At 35.8% G+C, this 17,685-nt stretch overlaps 1 pseudogene; it reads left to right on the top strand.

Annotated features, from left to right (window-relative positions):
- Positions 1-15,390: 15,390 nt before the first annotated feature.
- LOC127230723 (60S ribosomal protein L6-like) lies at positions 15,391-17,052 on the top strand (annotated as a pseudogene).
- Positions 17,053-17,685: the final 633 nt, after the last annotated feature.

Below are 17,685 nucleotides of genomic sequence, written 5' to 3'. Positions count from 1 at the left end.
CAAAACTAATTGTTTTTATTCAACCTTCGTTTATTTATTTATAATTTATTTCATATTCCTCCTTTATAATCTTTTACCACTCTTCCTCAAAGTCAATATTGTCTTATGTCTTTGTTTACACACAGCAAATAGAGACATGGGTGATTTACATTCCTGGGGTTTCAGCCAAAGTTCCTTTGGGCCAGAGTATAGTATAAATGTCCACTCTGGATGTTTTAGTTAAACTGGTGACATTTAAAAAGCAATAATGCCATGAATATAACCTTTCTGTTGTGTCTAGTTGTGTAACACTAGCTATTATTAACTAGTGGATGTTATATGTCTAACATAATTTACCATGTAACACATACAAACTTTTAAAAAGTTTAAAGAATACCATAGCACATTAAACATACTTGATATTTTTAAAACCATATGTTTTTGCAGTGTGCATTTATTTATCATAAAACAAACATGTTTTGGATTTGAGAACTCTTTACCCTCCCCTTCTCTTCCTCCTCTTTATCCTCTTCTTTCTCCTCTGCTTCCTCTTCCTCCTTCATCTTTTAGGTTTACTGAAGAATGTTTATTCTTTTATTATTATTTTATTATTGTGGGAATGGCTGCAGCATTCAAATTTTAGGCACAAAATATATATTTAAAATAATTTTCAAATGGCATGCAAATACAAGATAAAAAAAAACATGCCCATACAAATGTTTGTATGTAAAGATTCCAATGTCAAGATTCCTCCTCATCCCTTCACACCTGCTTTATATTAATGGCAAAGATGTCAGGATTGATTGGAATGAAGTGTATCCATGCTTACGGAAGTTGTGTTTCTAGTTCCCTATATACAAGAGACATTTACCTACCCCATAAGATTTGATTCTAAATAAGGAATGAAATTACATAGAGTCTTGTATTTACCTATGAATTTGCTGTCCTCAAACACTAAAACAAAATCAAAATAGTAGTTAAAGATAAGACCAATCAAGGAAAACACACTCTATCCCTCATGTACACTACTTTCTGTTCTTGTGCTTCATGTGTTCTAACGACAGGGTCGACTATTGCAAGTAAATATAGTAAGGTATTTTCATGACAGGAAAAAAATACAAAAGAATTGCTAGTATGATAATGTACTTCAAAAATGTCCAACTGACATCATGTAAGTACTGTGTGTCTGGCAAGGCTAACCAAGAAGGAGCACATGCTTGAGCAGTCTATGAGACCTCTGGCAGTGGAAACAGTATTTAACCCTAGTGCACGAATGGGCTTTGGGAGCCCATTCCTTATGTAAGGATACTCTCTCAGCCTAGATATGGGGGTCCTCAGTCCTGCCCCAAATGATGTGACAGACTTTTTTGATCCCCCATAGGAGGCTCACCCTCTCTGAGGAGTGGAAGGGTGTGGGATAGGGTGATGATGGGGAGAGTGGGAAGACAGAAGGGAGAGAGAACTTGGATTAGTATTTAAAAAAGGATTTTTTTTTATTTCAATTAAAAATTTAAAAAAGGAGGCCACTAATCATGTGCAATGGCAGCCACTGCTTTGTACTAAAAACCCACATAGTCTGTACTCAACCCTGTTCACAAATTAAAATGTCTCTCTGGTGTTATTCATTAAAAAGAACAAAGCACGGATGGTTTGATGGATACATCTACACTCCCTCATGAATTTCATCCCCTGAGGTTTTCTATTATGTTTCACTTGCATACATAATAGCAGCATAGTTATTTCTATCTAAAGTTTCTTTCAATATCTTAATAAGATTTTCCCCACTACCTTGATTCAATAAGACTCATTTTGACCAAATGTTAGCCAGTGTTTCCTTCTGTTATGAACATTGATTATTGCATCATCATTGCATATAACAATTGTCTTGAAAAGCATATAATGACTTTCAGGCATAATGACATGGATAATTTGTATGTGAACACCACTCCAATAAACTCAAAACATATGCTTTGATGTTGAACCTTACCTTTAAATTTAATTCACTGGATACATGAACACATACATCTTTTAAAAGATTTGCCTTTTATTTAACGTGTATAAGTGTTTCATCTACATGTATGCATGTGTACCACTGCATGCCTGATGCTTACAGAGGCCATACAATGGTGTTGGATCACCTAGAACTGGAATTGCAAGTGGTTGTAAGTCTCCATGTAGGTACTTGGAACCTAATCCTTGTTCTTGCAAAAACATCAAGTTGTCTTAACTCTCTGAAAACTTTTCAACCTTTTTTATGTTTTAAAAAATGCATAGTTTGTTATAGGTATCACATTTTTAAAAAGTTAGTGTTATTCTATGAAAAACAAACAATTGATACTTTAGCAATAATTAAAAGCCAACACTCTTTGATATTAATAGTTGATACTGAAAGTTTATGACTTCTAAATACTTATGTAGTGATCTATATTTTATTTGGCTAGGTTTTTTATTATTGTGGATGGGGTAAGTCTCCTGTATAACTTTTAATCAACTTTGAACACACATTGACTACTCATTGCATGTTCATTAATTTGAATGAATTGAAACTTTCCAAATATGTATTGTCAATAAATGTTGCCTTTACAGAATGTATCAATTCTTTCTACTTATAAGGCTAACAGGTCAGTGTCATGTTATAATTGCAAGTTATTACTGATTGTATTTGTTGTGTTTTCTAATGGGAAACAATATGAATAGGAATTAAAAGCCAGAAAAGACTGTTGCTGTGTCGTTTTTAAAATGTTAAGTTACTTTTGAAAATAAAAGGAAGTTGACATTTTAAGAGTTGCAAAAATTTGGAAATTCCAAGTATTACCATCTTTTTTCTCTTGCTAAGTCTATAAAGTATAGATCCTTGTGAAATATTAATAAACATGAGCATACATATAAGAAGAATGCCACAAGAAATGATTGGTATAGATTTATGAGAGCATTAATCAACCACATCGTTCATTAGAAATTGCATATAAGATATAATGTTTCAATTTTGCAGCTGCTTGATTTGAGTAAGTAAACATCAGGGTCTTTTATTTGCCATGGAAATCTATACGATAAGACCAAGACAGATTTGATTTGTTCAAACAAACTTTTACACTACCCTAGGGTTTAGCCAATTAAAAATGACCAAATGTTTCAAAATGCTAAGAACCCCTTAATGGACAAAAGAACAAATATTTTTCACATTCAGACTAGAAGAACATCCACAAAACATCACCATGTTTACTTTTCACTAGTCTCAGGTTTGGATATTTTTCTGCCAGTTTCATTAAATTCTAGAGCAATGGGAATTGAACTAAGTTGCATGGCTGTGTAACAAATCTTAGGCAAAATCCTAAGATAACAAAATTTATGCTGTCAATCAGACACTTTAAAAGTGCTATTTCTTTAGGATGATTAATGAGTGGCATCTTTGTTGACTTCTCTTTACCATTAACGGTGGTCCCAAGTTTATACTAATAAGAAGAATCTGTTCTGGGAAATAAATTCAAGACTAAATTTTATCCATGTAAACTTTAGCTCTTTCTTAATTGGAAATGATGCTTTGTTCCCTCAATTCCTTTTATTCTAAGTCATATTGCACCTTTTCCCCCAAACATATTCAAGCCAGTGAATCAGATACATGCTGTACTGCACTGAAGAGGAGCTGCCCTGAGTTCAAACAACTTCTGGAAGTTAAAAATAAGTTAATGATTGATTGTCTGTGAATAATGAGTGTTACAGATCGCAGTGTTTTGTGAAGACACTGAATAAAGTGAATGATCTATGCTTTTTCATCTCATTCTTCTGCTTCCACCACGATTTTAAGTTCCTTTATTCCTGAATATCAAACACATGACTCTATTCATGTTTTTTTTAACGTTTATACAAAGGATATGCATCCAATTAGCAGAGGTGTCATCAGTGTAGGTGATGTATCCAGGGAAATTTGATAATTACAATAACAGGAGCAGAACAAATATTTACATATGATATACAAATATATTTATCTCATGACCAAGTATGATACCATAGATAGAGTACTTAAATTGAAAGTACCTCTTTGTTCACCAGTCACAGACTGTCTTTCTTGATGGCTTATAAGAATATAGTTATCTAATTGGTTCTTCTTATAGGGAGCTATTTCTTTAGGAAGAAAATTATAAGAGGACAGAGACACTAGTGACAACCAATTTGGTCAATAATATTTATTAGGTTTCTAATGTATAAAAGAACATTGTAGAAAGTATTATATATAAACAGATATAAACAGCAATAATTGGTTTAGAGATTTTAGGATTCCTACAACCAAAACATTGTACTTTATTGGAGAGCTACAACTTATATCAAGAGCACAGACAGGGATACATTCATTAACTGGATTTGGACAGCTACCAAAAACCACAACAACAACAACAAAAAAAAAATCACCAATTGGGGGCATAACCAAATTTAGTGATGAAATCGTTAAAAACATTTAAGCTGAGTTTTGAAATAATTACTTAGTTGTAATGAAAGGGTTTTTATTTGTTCACACTAAGATTCCATGTAGAAGACTAGCAATTAATTTTTATAAGAACTAGAATATAAAATCAGTTATCTGACAATCTTCAAAGCATGCACATCATCTAGAAGCAGGCTGTGTTCTGAAGCTCTGAATCAGGATCCACAAAACCATCAATGTCCACATTCCATCTTTGTGCTCTGTGCTCTGTGCTCTGTGATTCACAGTGTGCAGGTCTAGACACCAGTCAGTCTTCAGCCCACAATGGAGCACTGGAACTGTATTCAGGCACACAAGACAGGAAAGGAGTAAGATGAGCCTAGACTTCCTGAAAAACTGCTGTGGAGAACTTACCCTCCAACATCTTGCAGCACCATTTGGTCCAAGGTAGATCAGGACTACAAGGGACACTCTTGGCAGCTTTTCTGTTACTGTGTCAACAACCACAAGCCATAACTGTGTAGGAAGTTGAAGATGAATGCAGGATACACATTAGGTAAAACAGGGGAAAGAAGTTCTTATTCAGAAAGCAGTAAATGTATGTGAGCTAGTGCTTAGAAAACTTTGTCGGAGTACAATTGCAGTAACTGACACAGATTGTCTTACTAGTTGTAACATGACTATTCAGGTGAGTTTGAAAAATATGCTTGAATATGGGATTGTGGAATTAAACAACTGACTCACTTCAGTTCAAATAATTGTCTGTACAGTCTTGCAGTGGTAATCATAAAGGATACCTGATGGAACTTTCTTGAACTTTATGACTGAAAATGTGAGAATCAAGGTAGGTATGAGTATGGAGCAGGGAAGGAGAGAGGAAGAGCGAGAAGAGGAGAGAGACAGAGAGACAGAGAGAGAATCTACATTTGCATTTATTTAGCTGTTAGTCTGAAGTTTGAGTGGAAAGGATGGATATGAGTGGGAAAACAATTGAAATTTCTGAACTAAGAAGGCAAATATCCTCTACAGGAACAAGTGTAACCCAAATGGAAATGATAGAATTAATTTCTTCCTTTTGTACCTACTCTCATCCTATCCATGGCAATTTATTAAAACATGCCTTTCAATAAATTTCTTGAAGTAGATTACTCTTTGTTACTCTCAAATGCTGTCATCCAGTCTAGGCCTTTGAGACCAGCTTTCATTATTACCTTCATAATGTTATGTCCCCCCTGACAACCAGAATTTTTTTTTTTTTTTTTTTTTTTTTTTTTGTGAGTGTAAACCAATTTGTGCCATTTGCATTCTTAAACCAGTTGGGTAACTGGCCATTACTCGTCACCTTCTGTCTCCACATTAGCACATTCCTGTTTCTGAAATTCATTGAGAGTGTTCCTGCCTGACCATATGTGAATTTACTTTTTGCCCTCCCCTAGGAAGCTGCCTCCTTATCTCAGGTCTTCAAAGACAAGCCCATCTAATGGTACACCTGTCCACAAGTACATAAGCTTCATGTATCTGTACATTATCAGTAATTTTCATTTTATTCTACTAGCCACAGAACAATCACTTGCTCCAAATAATGTTAAAAATAGATTCTAAAAGGTTATCAGTAGCATATTTTTTAACCAAGGCACCCCTTTTAGACAAACTCATGAGAACCCAGGATATCTCACAAAACTCCCATGGTAGTGAAAGGAGCACTGGAGCAAGAAAGCAAAAGCCAGCTCTCTAGTTTTAAAATGGAATTAGAAAGGAATCATGGGATCAGCTACTACAGAATCTAGTAGAGGACATGGTTGACTTACTCAGGACATTTTTCCTTTACCTTTATAACTTCAACCTCATTGTTAACCTGGCTCCCCACCCCTTCCACTCTCTGACTGGGAAATTTTTTGTCAAAAATGCTCAGGAAGACATCCATGGAGTTCCTTCAGGCCAGATTAATGTAGAGTCTCTGATAGTTTTATATCTCCTTAACTTGTTCCTGTGAAATACAGGAAAACGCCGATGTTTTCCAAAGTCAGGAGGTCTCAAGGGGATTAGTGTGGAGTTTTCCACCAGCTGCTTCGGTGACTTTGCAATAAGCAATCATCAAGGGAACACAGACTGAGCTCCTGCAGAAGTATTTGGCATAAAGCAATAACACTGCTACTTCTGATGCAAGAACAGCACGTACTTCACTGAATCATCTAGTCAAACCAGAGATGGAAGGAGTCCCAGAATGCCAGCTGGGCTAGGCTCCTGCTTCAGGAAGCTAAATAAAAACTTGGTCTTATGTCTGAGAGCTCTGTCTTACTATGCAGGTAAAATCAGCCACATGAAGAGTATATGACATGAATGAACTAAGTCATATGCCTGTATGGTAACTTAACTACTTCCTTTTTTAAAGATGGGTCTAGTAATTTCTCTCTCAGCTTAATACGGGTTTATTCCAGCTGTGAATTTGTATAACAATTACAAAAGAAACTTTTGACTTCTTGTCTTTGGTGAACTTTATTGTTATTTTGTTGTTAGAATATGTGCAGTGCTTACCATAATTTATGCTATAATAAAGATTTTATGAAACATTTTTGAAAGGTAGAGTTTATATAATTTTTCTGTTGTGTAGGGGATAAATACAAGTCTCACTAAGGTTATTTATCTTCTTCAAAATTACCTAATTAGGAATTTAAATTACACTTAGGCCTACTAATCACAGAGCAGTACTAACTCACTGTGCTGTGCTCTGTAGTTGTTCTTACTCAGTAAACACTGACTTGATTGAACAGGAAAATAAAGAATATATAAAACCTATAGCTATGAGATGAGTGATCTGGCTGTACTTGCACATTAAAAGTTAAAGAACTGTCTTACAATGTTCAACAATAACGTCTTAAAAATCTACCTCTTTTGTTTCAGTATATTTTCAATATTGATTAAAATATGTTCTCAAATCTAAAATTAATAATCATTCCAAAAATGGATGAAAATAGGATAATAAATATTATTCTCTCGTCCCCTTACTTTCCTCCTCTCTTTGGTTTGTTGAGGTGAGTACTTACTCTGTTCCCAGGTAGGTCTTGAATTCTCAGCTACGACCCTGACTCAGCTTCCCAAGTGCTGATGAAACAGGCATAAGCACAACAGCTCTAATCCAAATGCACTTATTACTCCCCTCAAATTGTCCCCATTTTCAAATGATAAAGTGAAGACCAAAAGAAGTCAAACATTCCAAATGAGATTAAACACTAACCAGGCAATGTTAGAAATTATCTACACATAATGTTGTCTCCATAATATGTTAATTTCTATTTCTGCTCCCTCTTCTACAAAAGTTGATAAATAATGACTTTCCTCCACTTTGTGTATTGTTTTGGTTGTTATGATATTTACTTAGGAAAGATCTTTTTGTGAAACAAAGAAGCTCCAAAGATGTGATTGGATTCATTTTGTGTTGGACATTGCTTAGTTTTGTAGTTTTCTATTACTGGACATAGAGCCTACCCTTAATAAAGGTTTGTATCCCTAGTGAGACTTTATTGAAGAAAACGTTTTTTTCATTTACAAGTGGTTATCAACTGAACATATCTTCTAGGTTAGAGATAAGGGCTTATGTACTTCTCTCCTCTCAGCAGTGGGATCCCATTTGAAACAGATCCGAGTAGGTCCTGTGCATGTTGCCACAAACTCTGTAAATACATATGTGCATCAGTCATACTGTGATTGGAAAGCCTTGTTTCCTTGCTGTCTTACATTCCCTCTGGCTCTTACATACTTTTTATATCTTCTTCCACAGGATTCCATGAACCCTGAGGGAAGAGATTTGATGGAAACATCCTTTTTAGGACTGAATGTTCTAAGGTCTCTCACTCCCTACAGATCGTCCAGCTATGGCAACAAATTCTTCAATCTACAATGGTGACATACTTGCAAGATGTGCTAGGGAAATAGCTTCATAAAGCTTGTGGAATCAAGATCTATTTTGAGTTAAGGCCTTCTCCATGAGACAGAACCTGTCCATAAAACTGCTTTGGTGGCCAAAAACCTGAGACTAGATATCCATAGACCTAGAGGAAAATCAAATTCTACTCTTCTGCTAACCCTAACTCTAACTCTAACCCTAAACTTAACCCTAACCATTATTTCTGAAGGAGGATAGCAATAAAACGACTTCTAACAACATTCCTCCAAACTCACAGATCTATATGTTGCTCAGCCATCATTATAGAAGCTTCCTTCTGGAGTAGGCTGGTTCTTTTTTTTTTTTTTTAAGTTTGTGATTTCTTTCATTCTACACTGAGCATGACAAGAGGATATATGCTTGTTCTTGGGAGTAAAAACATTCATTCACCAATAATATGAAACTATGTGATGCTGTGACCACAGTTCTTTTTCTTCTAACATTAGCTACATAGACTGTGAATAGTGGCTAAAAATATCCATAGGACATAAATTTTAGCATTTATTTGCGTAAATTGCAGAAAGGGTGTTTTAAAAATACTTTAGCATCACTTTCTCTTTCGTACATTTCTTGAAATGATCTCTTTCCAATATAATAGTCTTATGGAAGAAGAGGTATGTTAGTGGAAAAGAAGAATAGAATAAGAAACAATAACTTTAATAGTTTATCATTTTATTACTATAATTATCTATGTGCATGTAAAAAGAGAGAAGGAGAACTACATGAGTGTAAGGACCTTGGAGGAGAATAAAGGATGGCATCAGATCCTATAGATTTTGATTGACTGAGTCGACCACCATGGTTGCAGTCTAGGAACTGAACTCTAGTCTCTTATCCTCTGTAAGAGCAACAAATACTCTTAACATCCATGCCATCTCTCCAGCCCCAGAAATAAGAATTTAAATTTTCAGAAATGAAAGTACCAAGAAACGGTTTCAAAGGATGATGTGCAGAATAAATACATAGAATGTGTAGACTAGAATGTAATACAGGCCCTGAACACTATGAAAATGCTTTACCATGCATCAAGATCTGAGTTCTTAAATAAAATTTTAATTCCAAAATAGGTTTGATGCAATATTTAAGTTTTAAAATATGATTGGAATGAAAAAATTTCCACTTTCTTCTATTTTTATTGTTCAAGATATAGGCCTGAGCATAGAATTTACTACAAAGGAAGTTTCTACAGAAAGACTATGGATAAAGTATCCTCTTCTAGCACAAGTAGATTGTAGAATAAAGAAGACAGAGCAGGAACAAAGACATATTCTGACATTAATTTTCTTTCCTGTTTTTGAGAAAAATCCATTAATCATATGAACTGAGGAAAACATATTAAGACACTTTAATTCAATCAATCCTGTACTTTTACTAAACAAAATATTGAATTTGAAATGCATGGGCTTTACTAATATCTGAGAATAAATGTACTATGCCAATATGGAAATGCCCACAAAAAAGAAACAATAACTTAATGGCTCAGCTCAGAAAAAAAAAGAAAGAAAGAAAGAAATGAATGGACACATCAGTCTTCCTCCACTGCTATATGGCATGGGGAGTACTCAGGTAACACATTATTTTGGGGACAAGGAAACAAGGAAGATAAGTAAAGTGTTTCTGAGATACCTATAAGATTTAGCATGGCTGCTACAAACCAAGAATAGAAAGGTCAATGGGATGTGGACATGCGATATTCCGTAGCATTGGCAAAAGCTAAAATGTGGCTTGATTTACCCAGGAAGAGGAACTAGTAGGTATTGATCAAAACAAAACTGGGTCATTAAGGATTCTAGTAATGCTTTGGAATATAGGCAGGATAAACATAATAGGTACTACATAATTTCACTTGAAATATTTGAAAGATCTGAAGCTGATCAAATTTTCAGGATACATGCTCTTACATTCCAGCACTTGGGGAGCAACATTCATCTATGGAAATGTTACTCATTTGCATGGCTAGTCCATGAGACTCTGGTAGAACATTGACTTGGGGAAACTTCACTCGTTTTCCTGGCTAGCCTATAGTTTTGCACTAATGGTAGTGTCACTCATTTATGTAGCTAGCCTGTAGGACACAGAATAGGACATTTACCAATGGAAACATCACTAATTTCTATGGCTAGTCTATATTACTGACTAGTAATTTGGCACACACAGGTAGATTATAAGAAACTTGTAAATTCTGTTGTGTTCACATAGTGGACTATTATGTAGCAGTAAAAATTTAATTAACAGTTGTAAAAATGGGTGTTGTTGTTTTCCAGAAATATTACATATTAAAAAACCAAGTAGCAGAAAATAATATACATTAATTATTTAATTCTTACAAAGCCTGAAGCAAGATAAAGAAAACAAGAGCATGCATAACAAAGCACAAAGTAGAACAAGAATTGCCTCTTCACAGGAGGCCAAAGATCCAATAGTCACATGATCTAAAAAGGCAAATATAAGCCACAGTTTTGCTCAATGGCAGCTCTATGGCTTCTTGGGTCAGGGAGAATCATCTCCAAAAACCCTAGAACACCACATCACATAAACTACAGTGAATATTTTGAACACCCACACCAGTAAGCTGTAGGAAGGAATGTGGCAACACTGGAGATCTCAAAATTGTATGGGAGTTTCTGGTCCTGAGCACACTGTTCAGATTAATTATATGATCCACACCCAGTTCTAAAAGTTTGCCTATCTCAGCATCCCTGTGGGTGCAAGAAGCTTTATCATCCTTGTGATCTGCTTCACCATGCTGAGGAAGGCAAATAATAAGTGGGCCTACTGAGCTCAGTACACATATACCACACTGCCACACTCCATATTCTCATTTATGGTCTAAGTCTGATGCATGTAAGACCCAATGTAAAGAGTAGATCTGGATTCTTACACTACTTGTAAGATAATATGGTCACTGAGAACAAGTGATATGTCTCGTCCTCCTAATGTTTATGTGTTGACTACAAGGATGGGCAGTGTAATCTCTTCCTACTCTTACAGTATTATTACTGACATTTTGCCCTGTTTGACAATGAACATAAAATAAAAGTATCATGGAGTGAGCACTGTGTAACAAGAGTCTGATTATCCTTGTCACTTTTGAGGGCAAAGCTTGAAGGGCCTCACCCCAGAAATATCCTTAGCAAGGCAAGAGTGAACCTACTCTGAAGGTTCACATAGTTCTTGTGATGCTGCCCTCATTGGTCTCGCTCCAGGAAGTACTGGGAAGGTCCTAGAGACCATTCACTTCAACATGAATGTGCAAATCCAGAATATCATGTGACCACTGGGAATATGGCCAGGATTACCAGTCTTCATCTTCTAGTTGTACTTCAAGTGCTACAACTCTTATCACCTCTACATAAAAAACTTCTTAGAAGGTTTCCAATACCCACACAACTTCTTACATTCCTAAAATTCTGTGGTTTATGATTTTCAAATACACATTTTTGGAGTGTGAGTTGATAAACTGTGATAGTCATCTTAATTGAATCTGGAATCAACTAAGAGACAAGCTTCGGTGGGTCTTTGAAGACATTACCAAGAATGTTTATTTGAGAGAAGACCTATTCCAAGTGTGAGTAGCAAAGAAGTCAGGAGATAAAGCTGTGCTGCCTGCCTGCCTGCCTGCCTGCCTGCCTGCCTGCCTGCCTGCCTGCCTGCCTGCCTGCATCCCTCCTTGTCTGCCTGCCTGTCTGCTTGCCTGCCTGCCACCTGTTTAAGCTCTTGGCTAGTTGGTGTGTATGTCTAATTGGTGGTGGTAGTGGTGATTGTCAGAATCTAGTTTTTCCACTTTCTAATGTGGGATGAAGATAACACCTCTGCAGGTATTTCTAGATGTTCAGTTCCAATTAGGTACTAAGGCATCCAGTTTTATAGACTGAGCAGGGTTTTCAGACTCCTACATGTAAACCTACATGTAGTATACTTCCATGTCTCCTACATGAAGTCAGCCATTATAAGACTATCATCCCTTTCTGTGTAAACCAATACAGTAAATCCCCTTTATATATGATATAGTCATTCTTTTAGTTCTCTTCACCTAGATAACCCTGACTAACACATAGGGTATATACTTCAGGCTATCGCAATTAACTGTAAATTGGGAATACATTTAATCAAATACCATCCCATAAATTGACCACTCAATAAAGAAAAATAATACTCTACACAAAATTGTTCCTACAGCAATTTTTCTTAAATAAATAAATACATGGAAAGCAATTCATACTGCTTTGAATGTTTAGGCAAATAGCACACTGGAGACCAGTTCAATGTATGAACCATATTTAATAACAGAATTTATTCTGATACCACAAGTAATAAAATAAGAAATCTTACGTAAATGTTGTCTGGGATACTCTTCTATTGTGAGGGACATGAATCTTTATATTTGCTTACATTATCTGAAATTTTATTATTAATTAATTTGAATTTATGTAATGAGTGCTGTGGCTTACACCAGTTGAGATACTTGGATCAACTCATAAAATGTTTCTTATGCAATAGTTTCAAATGCCATAAACTACAAGGCAATAAACTACAAGGCAACTACAGAAGCCCAACACAGCAGCTGGTGTAATATTCCATAAGTGTTGTTTAGCTAACTTCATTCCTTCTCTTAGAAAACCATAGGCCTTTCAACTACCTTTTGTTCTGTACACAAACCTCTAAATACTTGCAAAAAGGTTTAGAAAAATGAAAACCTACCTACAAAGATACATAAAGACCGTTGCAATTGCTAATGAACCTAATTCTCATTTTAAACTTATCACTTAGTTGTTATTATCAACTATAATACTTTCAGGGGGATGGGAAGAGTGGAGAATAAAATTCTGGGCCTTGAGCATGCTATAAAAACACCCAGTTTCTAAGATATATTCACAAACCCTGTTTTCTATTACCAAAAGCCTATATTTCTACAAAAAAATAATTTATTTATAAAAAAGACTTTACACATCTTTTGCCTAAACATAGAATGCAAATATATTTGTTTAATGCAAACACTCCAATAATCCCTCTTCAAAGTCTGTAATGAAAAGTAGTTGCTCAGATTTCATCTGTATTTTCAAAACTATAATGCTTATTGAAGTGACAGTGATAGTCAACTTGCTTTTGTCAATTATTTAAGTCTTTCTATGATTCAGGTATTTTATAGTAACTGAAATTATATGGTACAGCCACCATACATATTTTAATATCTTATTTTTGGAAAGACAAAAAATGCCCATATTATTCATAAGTGCTGTCATTAGAATATCAGAATGTTCATTTCTGAGATATAGCTACCCATATTTACAAAAAATATATTTCTAATACTTCTGCTTCATTGCAATAGTAAGTTGAAGTAGATGTAGTGAATACAGATGCAAAGATGCTCAAGTGCATTTGTATCGTGTTTTTATGCTTAGTGTTATTTAACAGAATATTGATAAAATGGTATTTGACTATTTAAATAGTGTAACTAACATGGTTACATTTTTACTAACACAGAATATATGCATCACAGTAGACATAGTAATGAAAGCAACACTTATTGCAGATGTATATATAGAGAATGACATCATTTGTTCAAAATAGTATTACAAGTACTTTCTTGGAGAAGGAAGGGGATTCTTGCATTTTACAACTACATTTGAGCATCAACTGTTGTCAGAGTATAAACTAATGAAGCAGACTTGACTTGTCAAAATTAAGGTATAAAGGAGTGAGCAGTGAACAGACAAAAGGCCACAAAGAGATGTAGCCAAGGAAAAAGTTGGGGAAGGATACCATACAAGAAGAGGAGAAAAGAAGAGAAGAGAAAGACAATGAGAAAAGAAGTAAATAAGATTTAAGAAAAAAAAAAAGAACATGCTAAGAAGATAGAGTGTAAGACAAAGAGTAGGCAATTGTGCTCACCCATTAGTCTCCATAAATTTGCTTCACGATTCTCTTGAACAAAATAGAACTTCATAGTAATTCATGAAAATTGTTGCAGAGTTAACTTTTTTTTGAGACAGGATTTTTTTTTTTTATTGTGCTAGTCTAGCTGGCCTGAAACTTGCTATGAAGGTCAATCATTCTGTCCCTTAACCCACAGAAGTACACTTGCCTCTGCCTCTTAAATACTAGTATTAAAGGGTTGCACCACTATGCTCAGAGCAAACAGATGACTTTCTTTAACAAATGGTACTTTCAAACAGTATAGGTGGAGGAAATAAGGTTTTCCATAATAAAGTCAAGTTTAAACAATATCTAGCTACAAGTCCAGCCTTACATATGTGCTAAAAGGAAAACTCCAACTTAAGAAATTTAACTACACTATACAAATACATGAAATATATATATAATCTCATGCCAGCAAAACAAAAAGAAGGGAGAAGCACACACACAACCAAACCCACACTCACAAACATATACCACCACTACTACCACCAAAAACAACAACACAATTACAGGAATTAATGATCACTAGTCACTGATACCTCTCAATAACAAAGGTCTCAGTTTGGCAATAAAAAGACTCAGACTAACAAAACGGATGTGAAAACAGGATCAATCCTTCTGCTGTGTCCAAGAAGCAAACATCAACATCAAGGATAAACATTACCTCAGGTAAAAGGTTGAAAAAAGATATTCCAAATAAATAGACATAAGAAACCAACCGTGGTTGCCATTTAAATATCTAAAAAATAAACTTCAAACCAAAATTAATCAAAGAAAATTGGAAAGGACATTTTCTACTCATCCAAGGGGAAAATACACCAAGATGACATTACAATTCTTTTCTTTTTTCCCAAGACAGGGTTTCTCTGTGTAACAGCTTTGGCTGTCCTGTAACTTGCTTTGTAGACCAGGCTGGTCTCAAATTTACAGAGATCTACCTGTTTCTATTTCCCAAGTGCTGTGATGAAAGGGGTGGGCCACCACCACCAGGCTGACATTTCAATTAGTAACAACAATGCCCCAAATACAGGGGCAACTACTTTTGTAAAAGAAACACTATTACTGCTTAAATCACATACCAAACAGCACACATTGATGGTGGGGCACTTTAATACCCTGCTCTCATTAAATGGACAGGTCATCCAGAACAAAACTAAGGAAAGATATGCTGGAGCTGACAGTTGTTATTAATCAAGTGGACCTAACAGGTATTTACAAGGCATTTTACCTAAACACAAAAGTATACCTTCTTCTCAGCACCTCATGGAACTTTCTCCAAAATTGACCACATACTCAGACAAAAAGCAAGTAAAAACATGGACAACTGAAATAACTCCCTGCATCCTATTTGATCACCAGAGTTTAAAGCTGGATATCAACAGCAACAGACTCAACAGAAAGCTTACAATCTCATAGAAACTATACAGCTCTTTACTGAATAAAAAATAGATCAACACACACACAAAAGAATGAAATTAAAGGTTTTCTAGATTTTAATAAAAATAAATACACAATATACCAAAACTTATAGGACAAAATAAAAGATGTTCTAAGAGGCAAATTCATAGCACTAAGTGCCCACATAAAAATAGAGATATCTCAAACTAGCAAATTACCTGCACACCTGAAAACTCTAGAGCAAAAGAAAGTAAGAACACTGAAGAGGAGGAAATGTCAAGAAATAATAAATCTGAGGGCTGAAATCAATAAAATAGGATAAAAGAGTCAATGAAGACACGCATTATTTCCTACAAGGAGTCTAAGGGTCCTGTTGGTACCGAGAGTTGTAATCTATGGATCACTCTCCCCAGTGAGATTGCTGAACACATATATCTGAGAGAGAAAAGGACTTCACTTCTTTGCTTCAAGCCTCTGCCTGGAAGAGCAGAGCTGCCCAGCTGGAAGTTTTGCTGAATTTACCAGATGGCGAGAAGCCTGACAAAATAGAGGGGAAAAGAAAAACTGCAGCCAAGATGGCTAGTGGTGATGCCTCAGGTTCTCCTGCTGCTGGTGTATCCAAAAAGGGTGGCCCTAAGGTTTAAAAGGCCAAGAAAGGGAAGCAGCATTGCAGCCGGAACCCTGTCCTGGTTAGAGGAATTGGCAGGTACTCCCAATCTACTAGGTATTCCAGAAAGGCCCTGTACAAAAGAAAACACTCAGTTGCAAAAACTAAGGTTGAAAAGGAGAAGAAAAAGGAGAAGGTCCTTGCTACTGTCACCAAACCGGTTGGTGGTGACAAAAATGGTGGTACCCGGGTAAGAAGCTTTGAAAAATGTCCCAGTATTACCCTACTGAAAATGTTCCTCGGAAGCTGCTAAGCCATGGCAAAAAGCCCTTCAGTCAACATGTGAGAAAGCTGCTTGCCAGCATCACTCCAGGGACTGTCCTGATCATCCCCACAGAGGCAAGAGGGTAGTTTTCCTGAACCACCTGGGCAGCGGCTTGCTACCTGTGACCTTTTGCCTTCAACAGAGTTCCTCTGCAAAGAACACACCAGAAATTTGTCATCGCAACCTCTACAAAACTTGATATCAGCAAGGTTAAAATCCCTCAACACCTGACTGATGCTTACTTCAAGAAGAAGCATCTGCAGAAGCCCAGGCACCAGGATGGCGAAATCTACGACACAGAGACAGAGAAATATGAGATTACAGAGCAGCGCAAGGTAGATCAGAAAACCGTTGCCTCGCAGTTTTTGCCAAATATCAAAGCTGTTCCTCAGCTTCAGGGCTACCTGAGGTCTCAGTTCTCTCTGACAAACAGGATGTATCCTCACAAACTGGTTTTCTAAATTGCTATCAATCTAATTAAGCAACTATATATGAAAAAAGAGAGAATATCCAAATTATAATCAGAAATGAAATGGGGGAAAGTATTGGAACAAACACTAAGGAAACTGAGACAGTCATAAGGATATACTTTAAAATCTATACTCCAAGCCAGGCAGTGGTGGCCTACGACTTTAATCCCTGCACTCCGGAGCCAGAGGCAGGCAGATCTCTGTGAGTTCAACACTAGCCTGGCCTATAAGAGCTAGTTCCAGGATAGACTCCAAAACTACAGAGAAAAAAAAATATCTATACTCCACCAAATTGGAAAATCTAAGAGAATTGGTAATTTTATTGATAGGAACCACTTACCAAAGTTAAGTCAATATCAGATAAACAATTTAAATAAATCTATAATGCATAGTGAAATAGAAGCCCATATTATGCCCCCTCACAAAAACCCAGGGCCAGGTGGTTTTAGCACAGAATTCTACCAGATGTTGGAAAAAAAAAAAGCTAACACCACTACTCCTCAAATTATTCCATAATATAAAAGAAGGAACTTTGCCAAGTTCATGTTATGAGGCCACAGTCATGTTAGTACCCAAAAGATTCAACAAATTAAGAGAATTGTAGATCAATTTCCCTTATGAGTA

Source organism: Phodopus roborovskii, unplaced genomic scaffold (genome assembly GCF_943737965.1).
Source record: "Phodopus roborovskii unplaced genomic scaffold, PHOROB, whole genome shotgun sequence".
Lineage (NCBI taxonomy): Eukaryota > Metazoa > Chordata > Mammalia > Rodentia > Cricetidae > Phodopus > Phodopus roborovskii.
The sequence above is the reverse complement of the archived record's forward strand: the minus strand, read 5'-3'. Positions and strand labels throughout refer to the sequence as shown.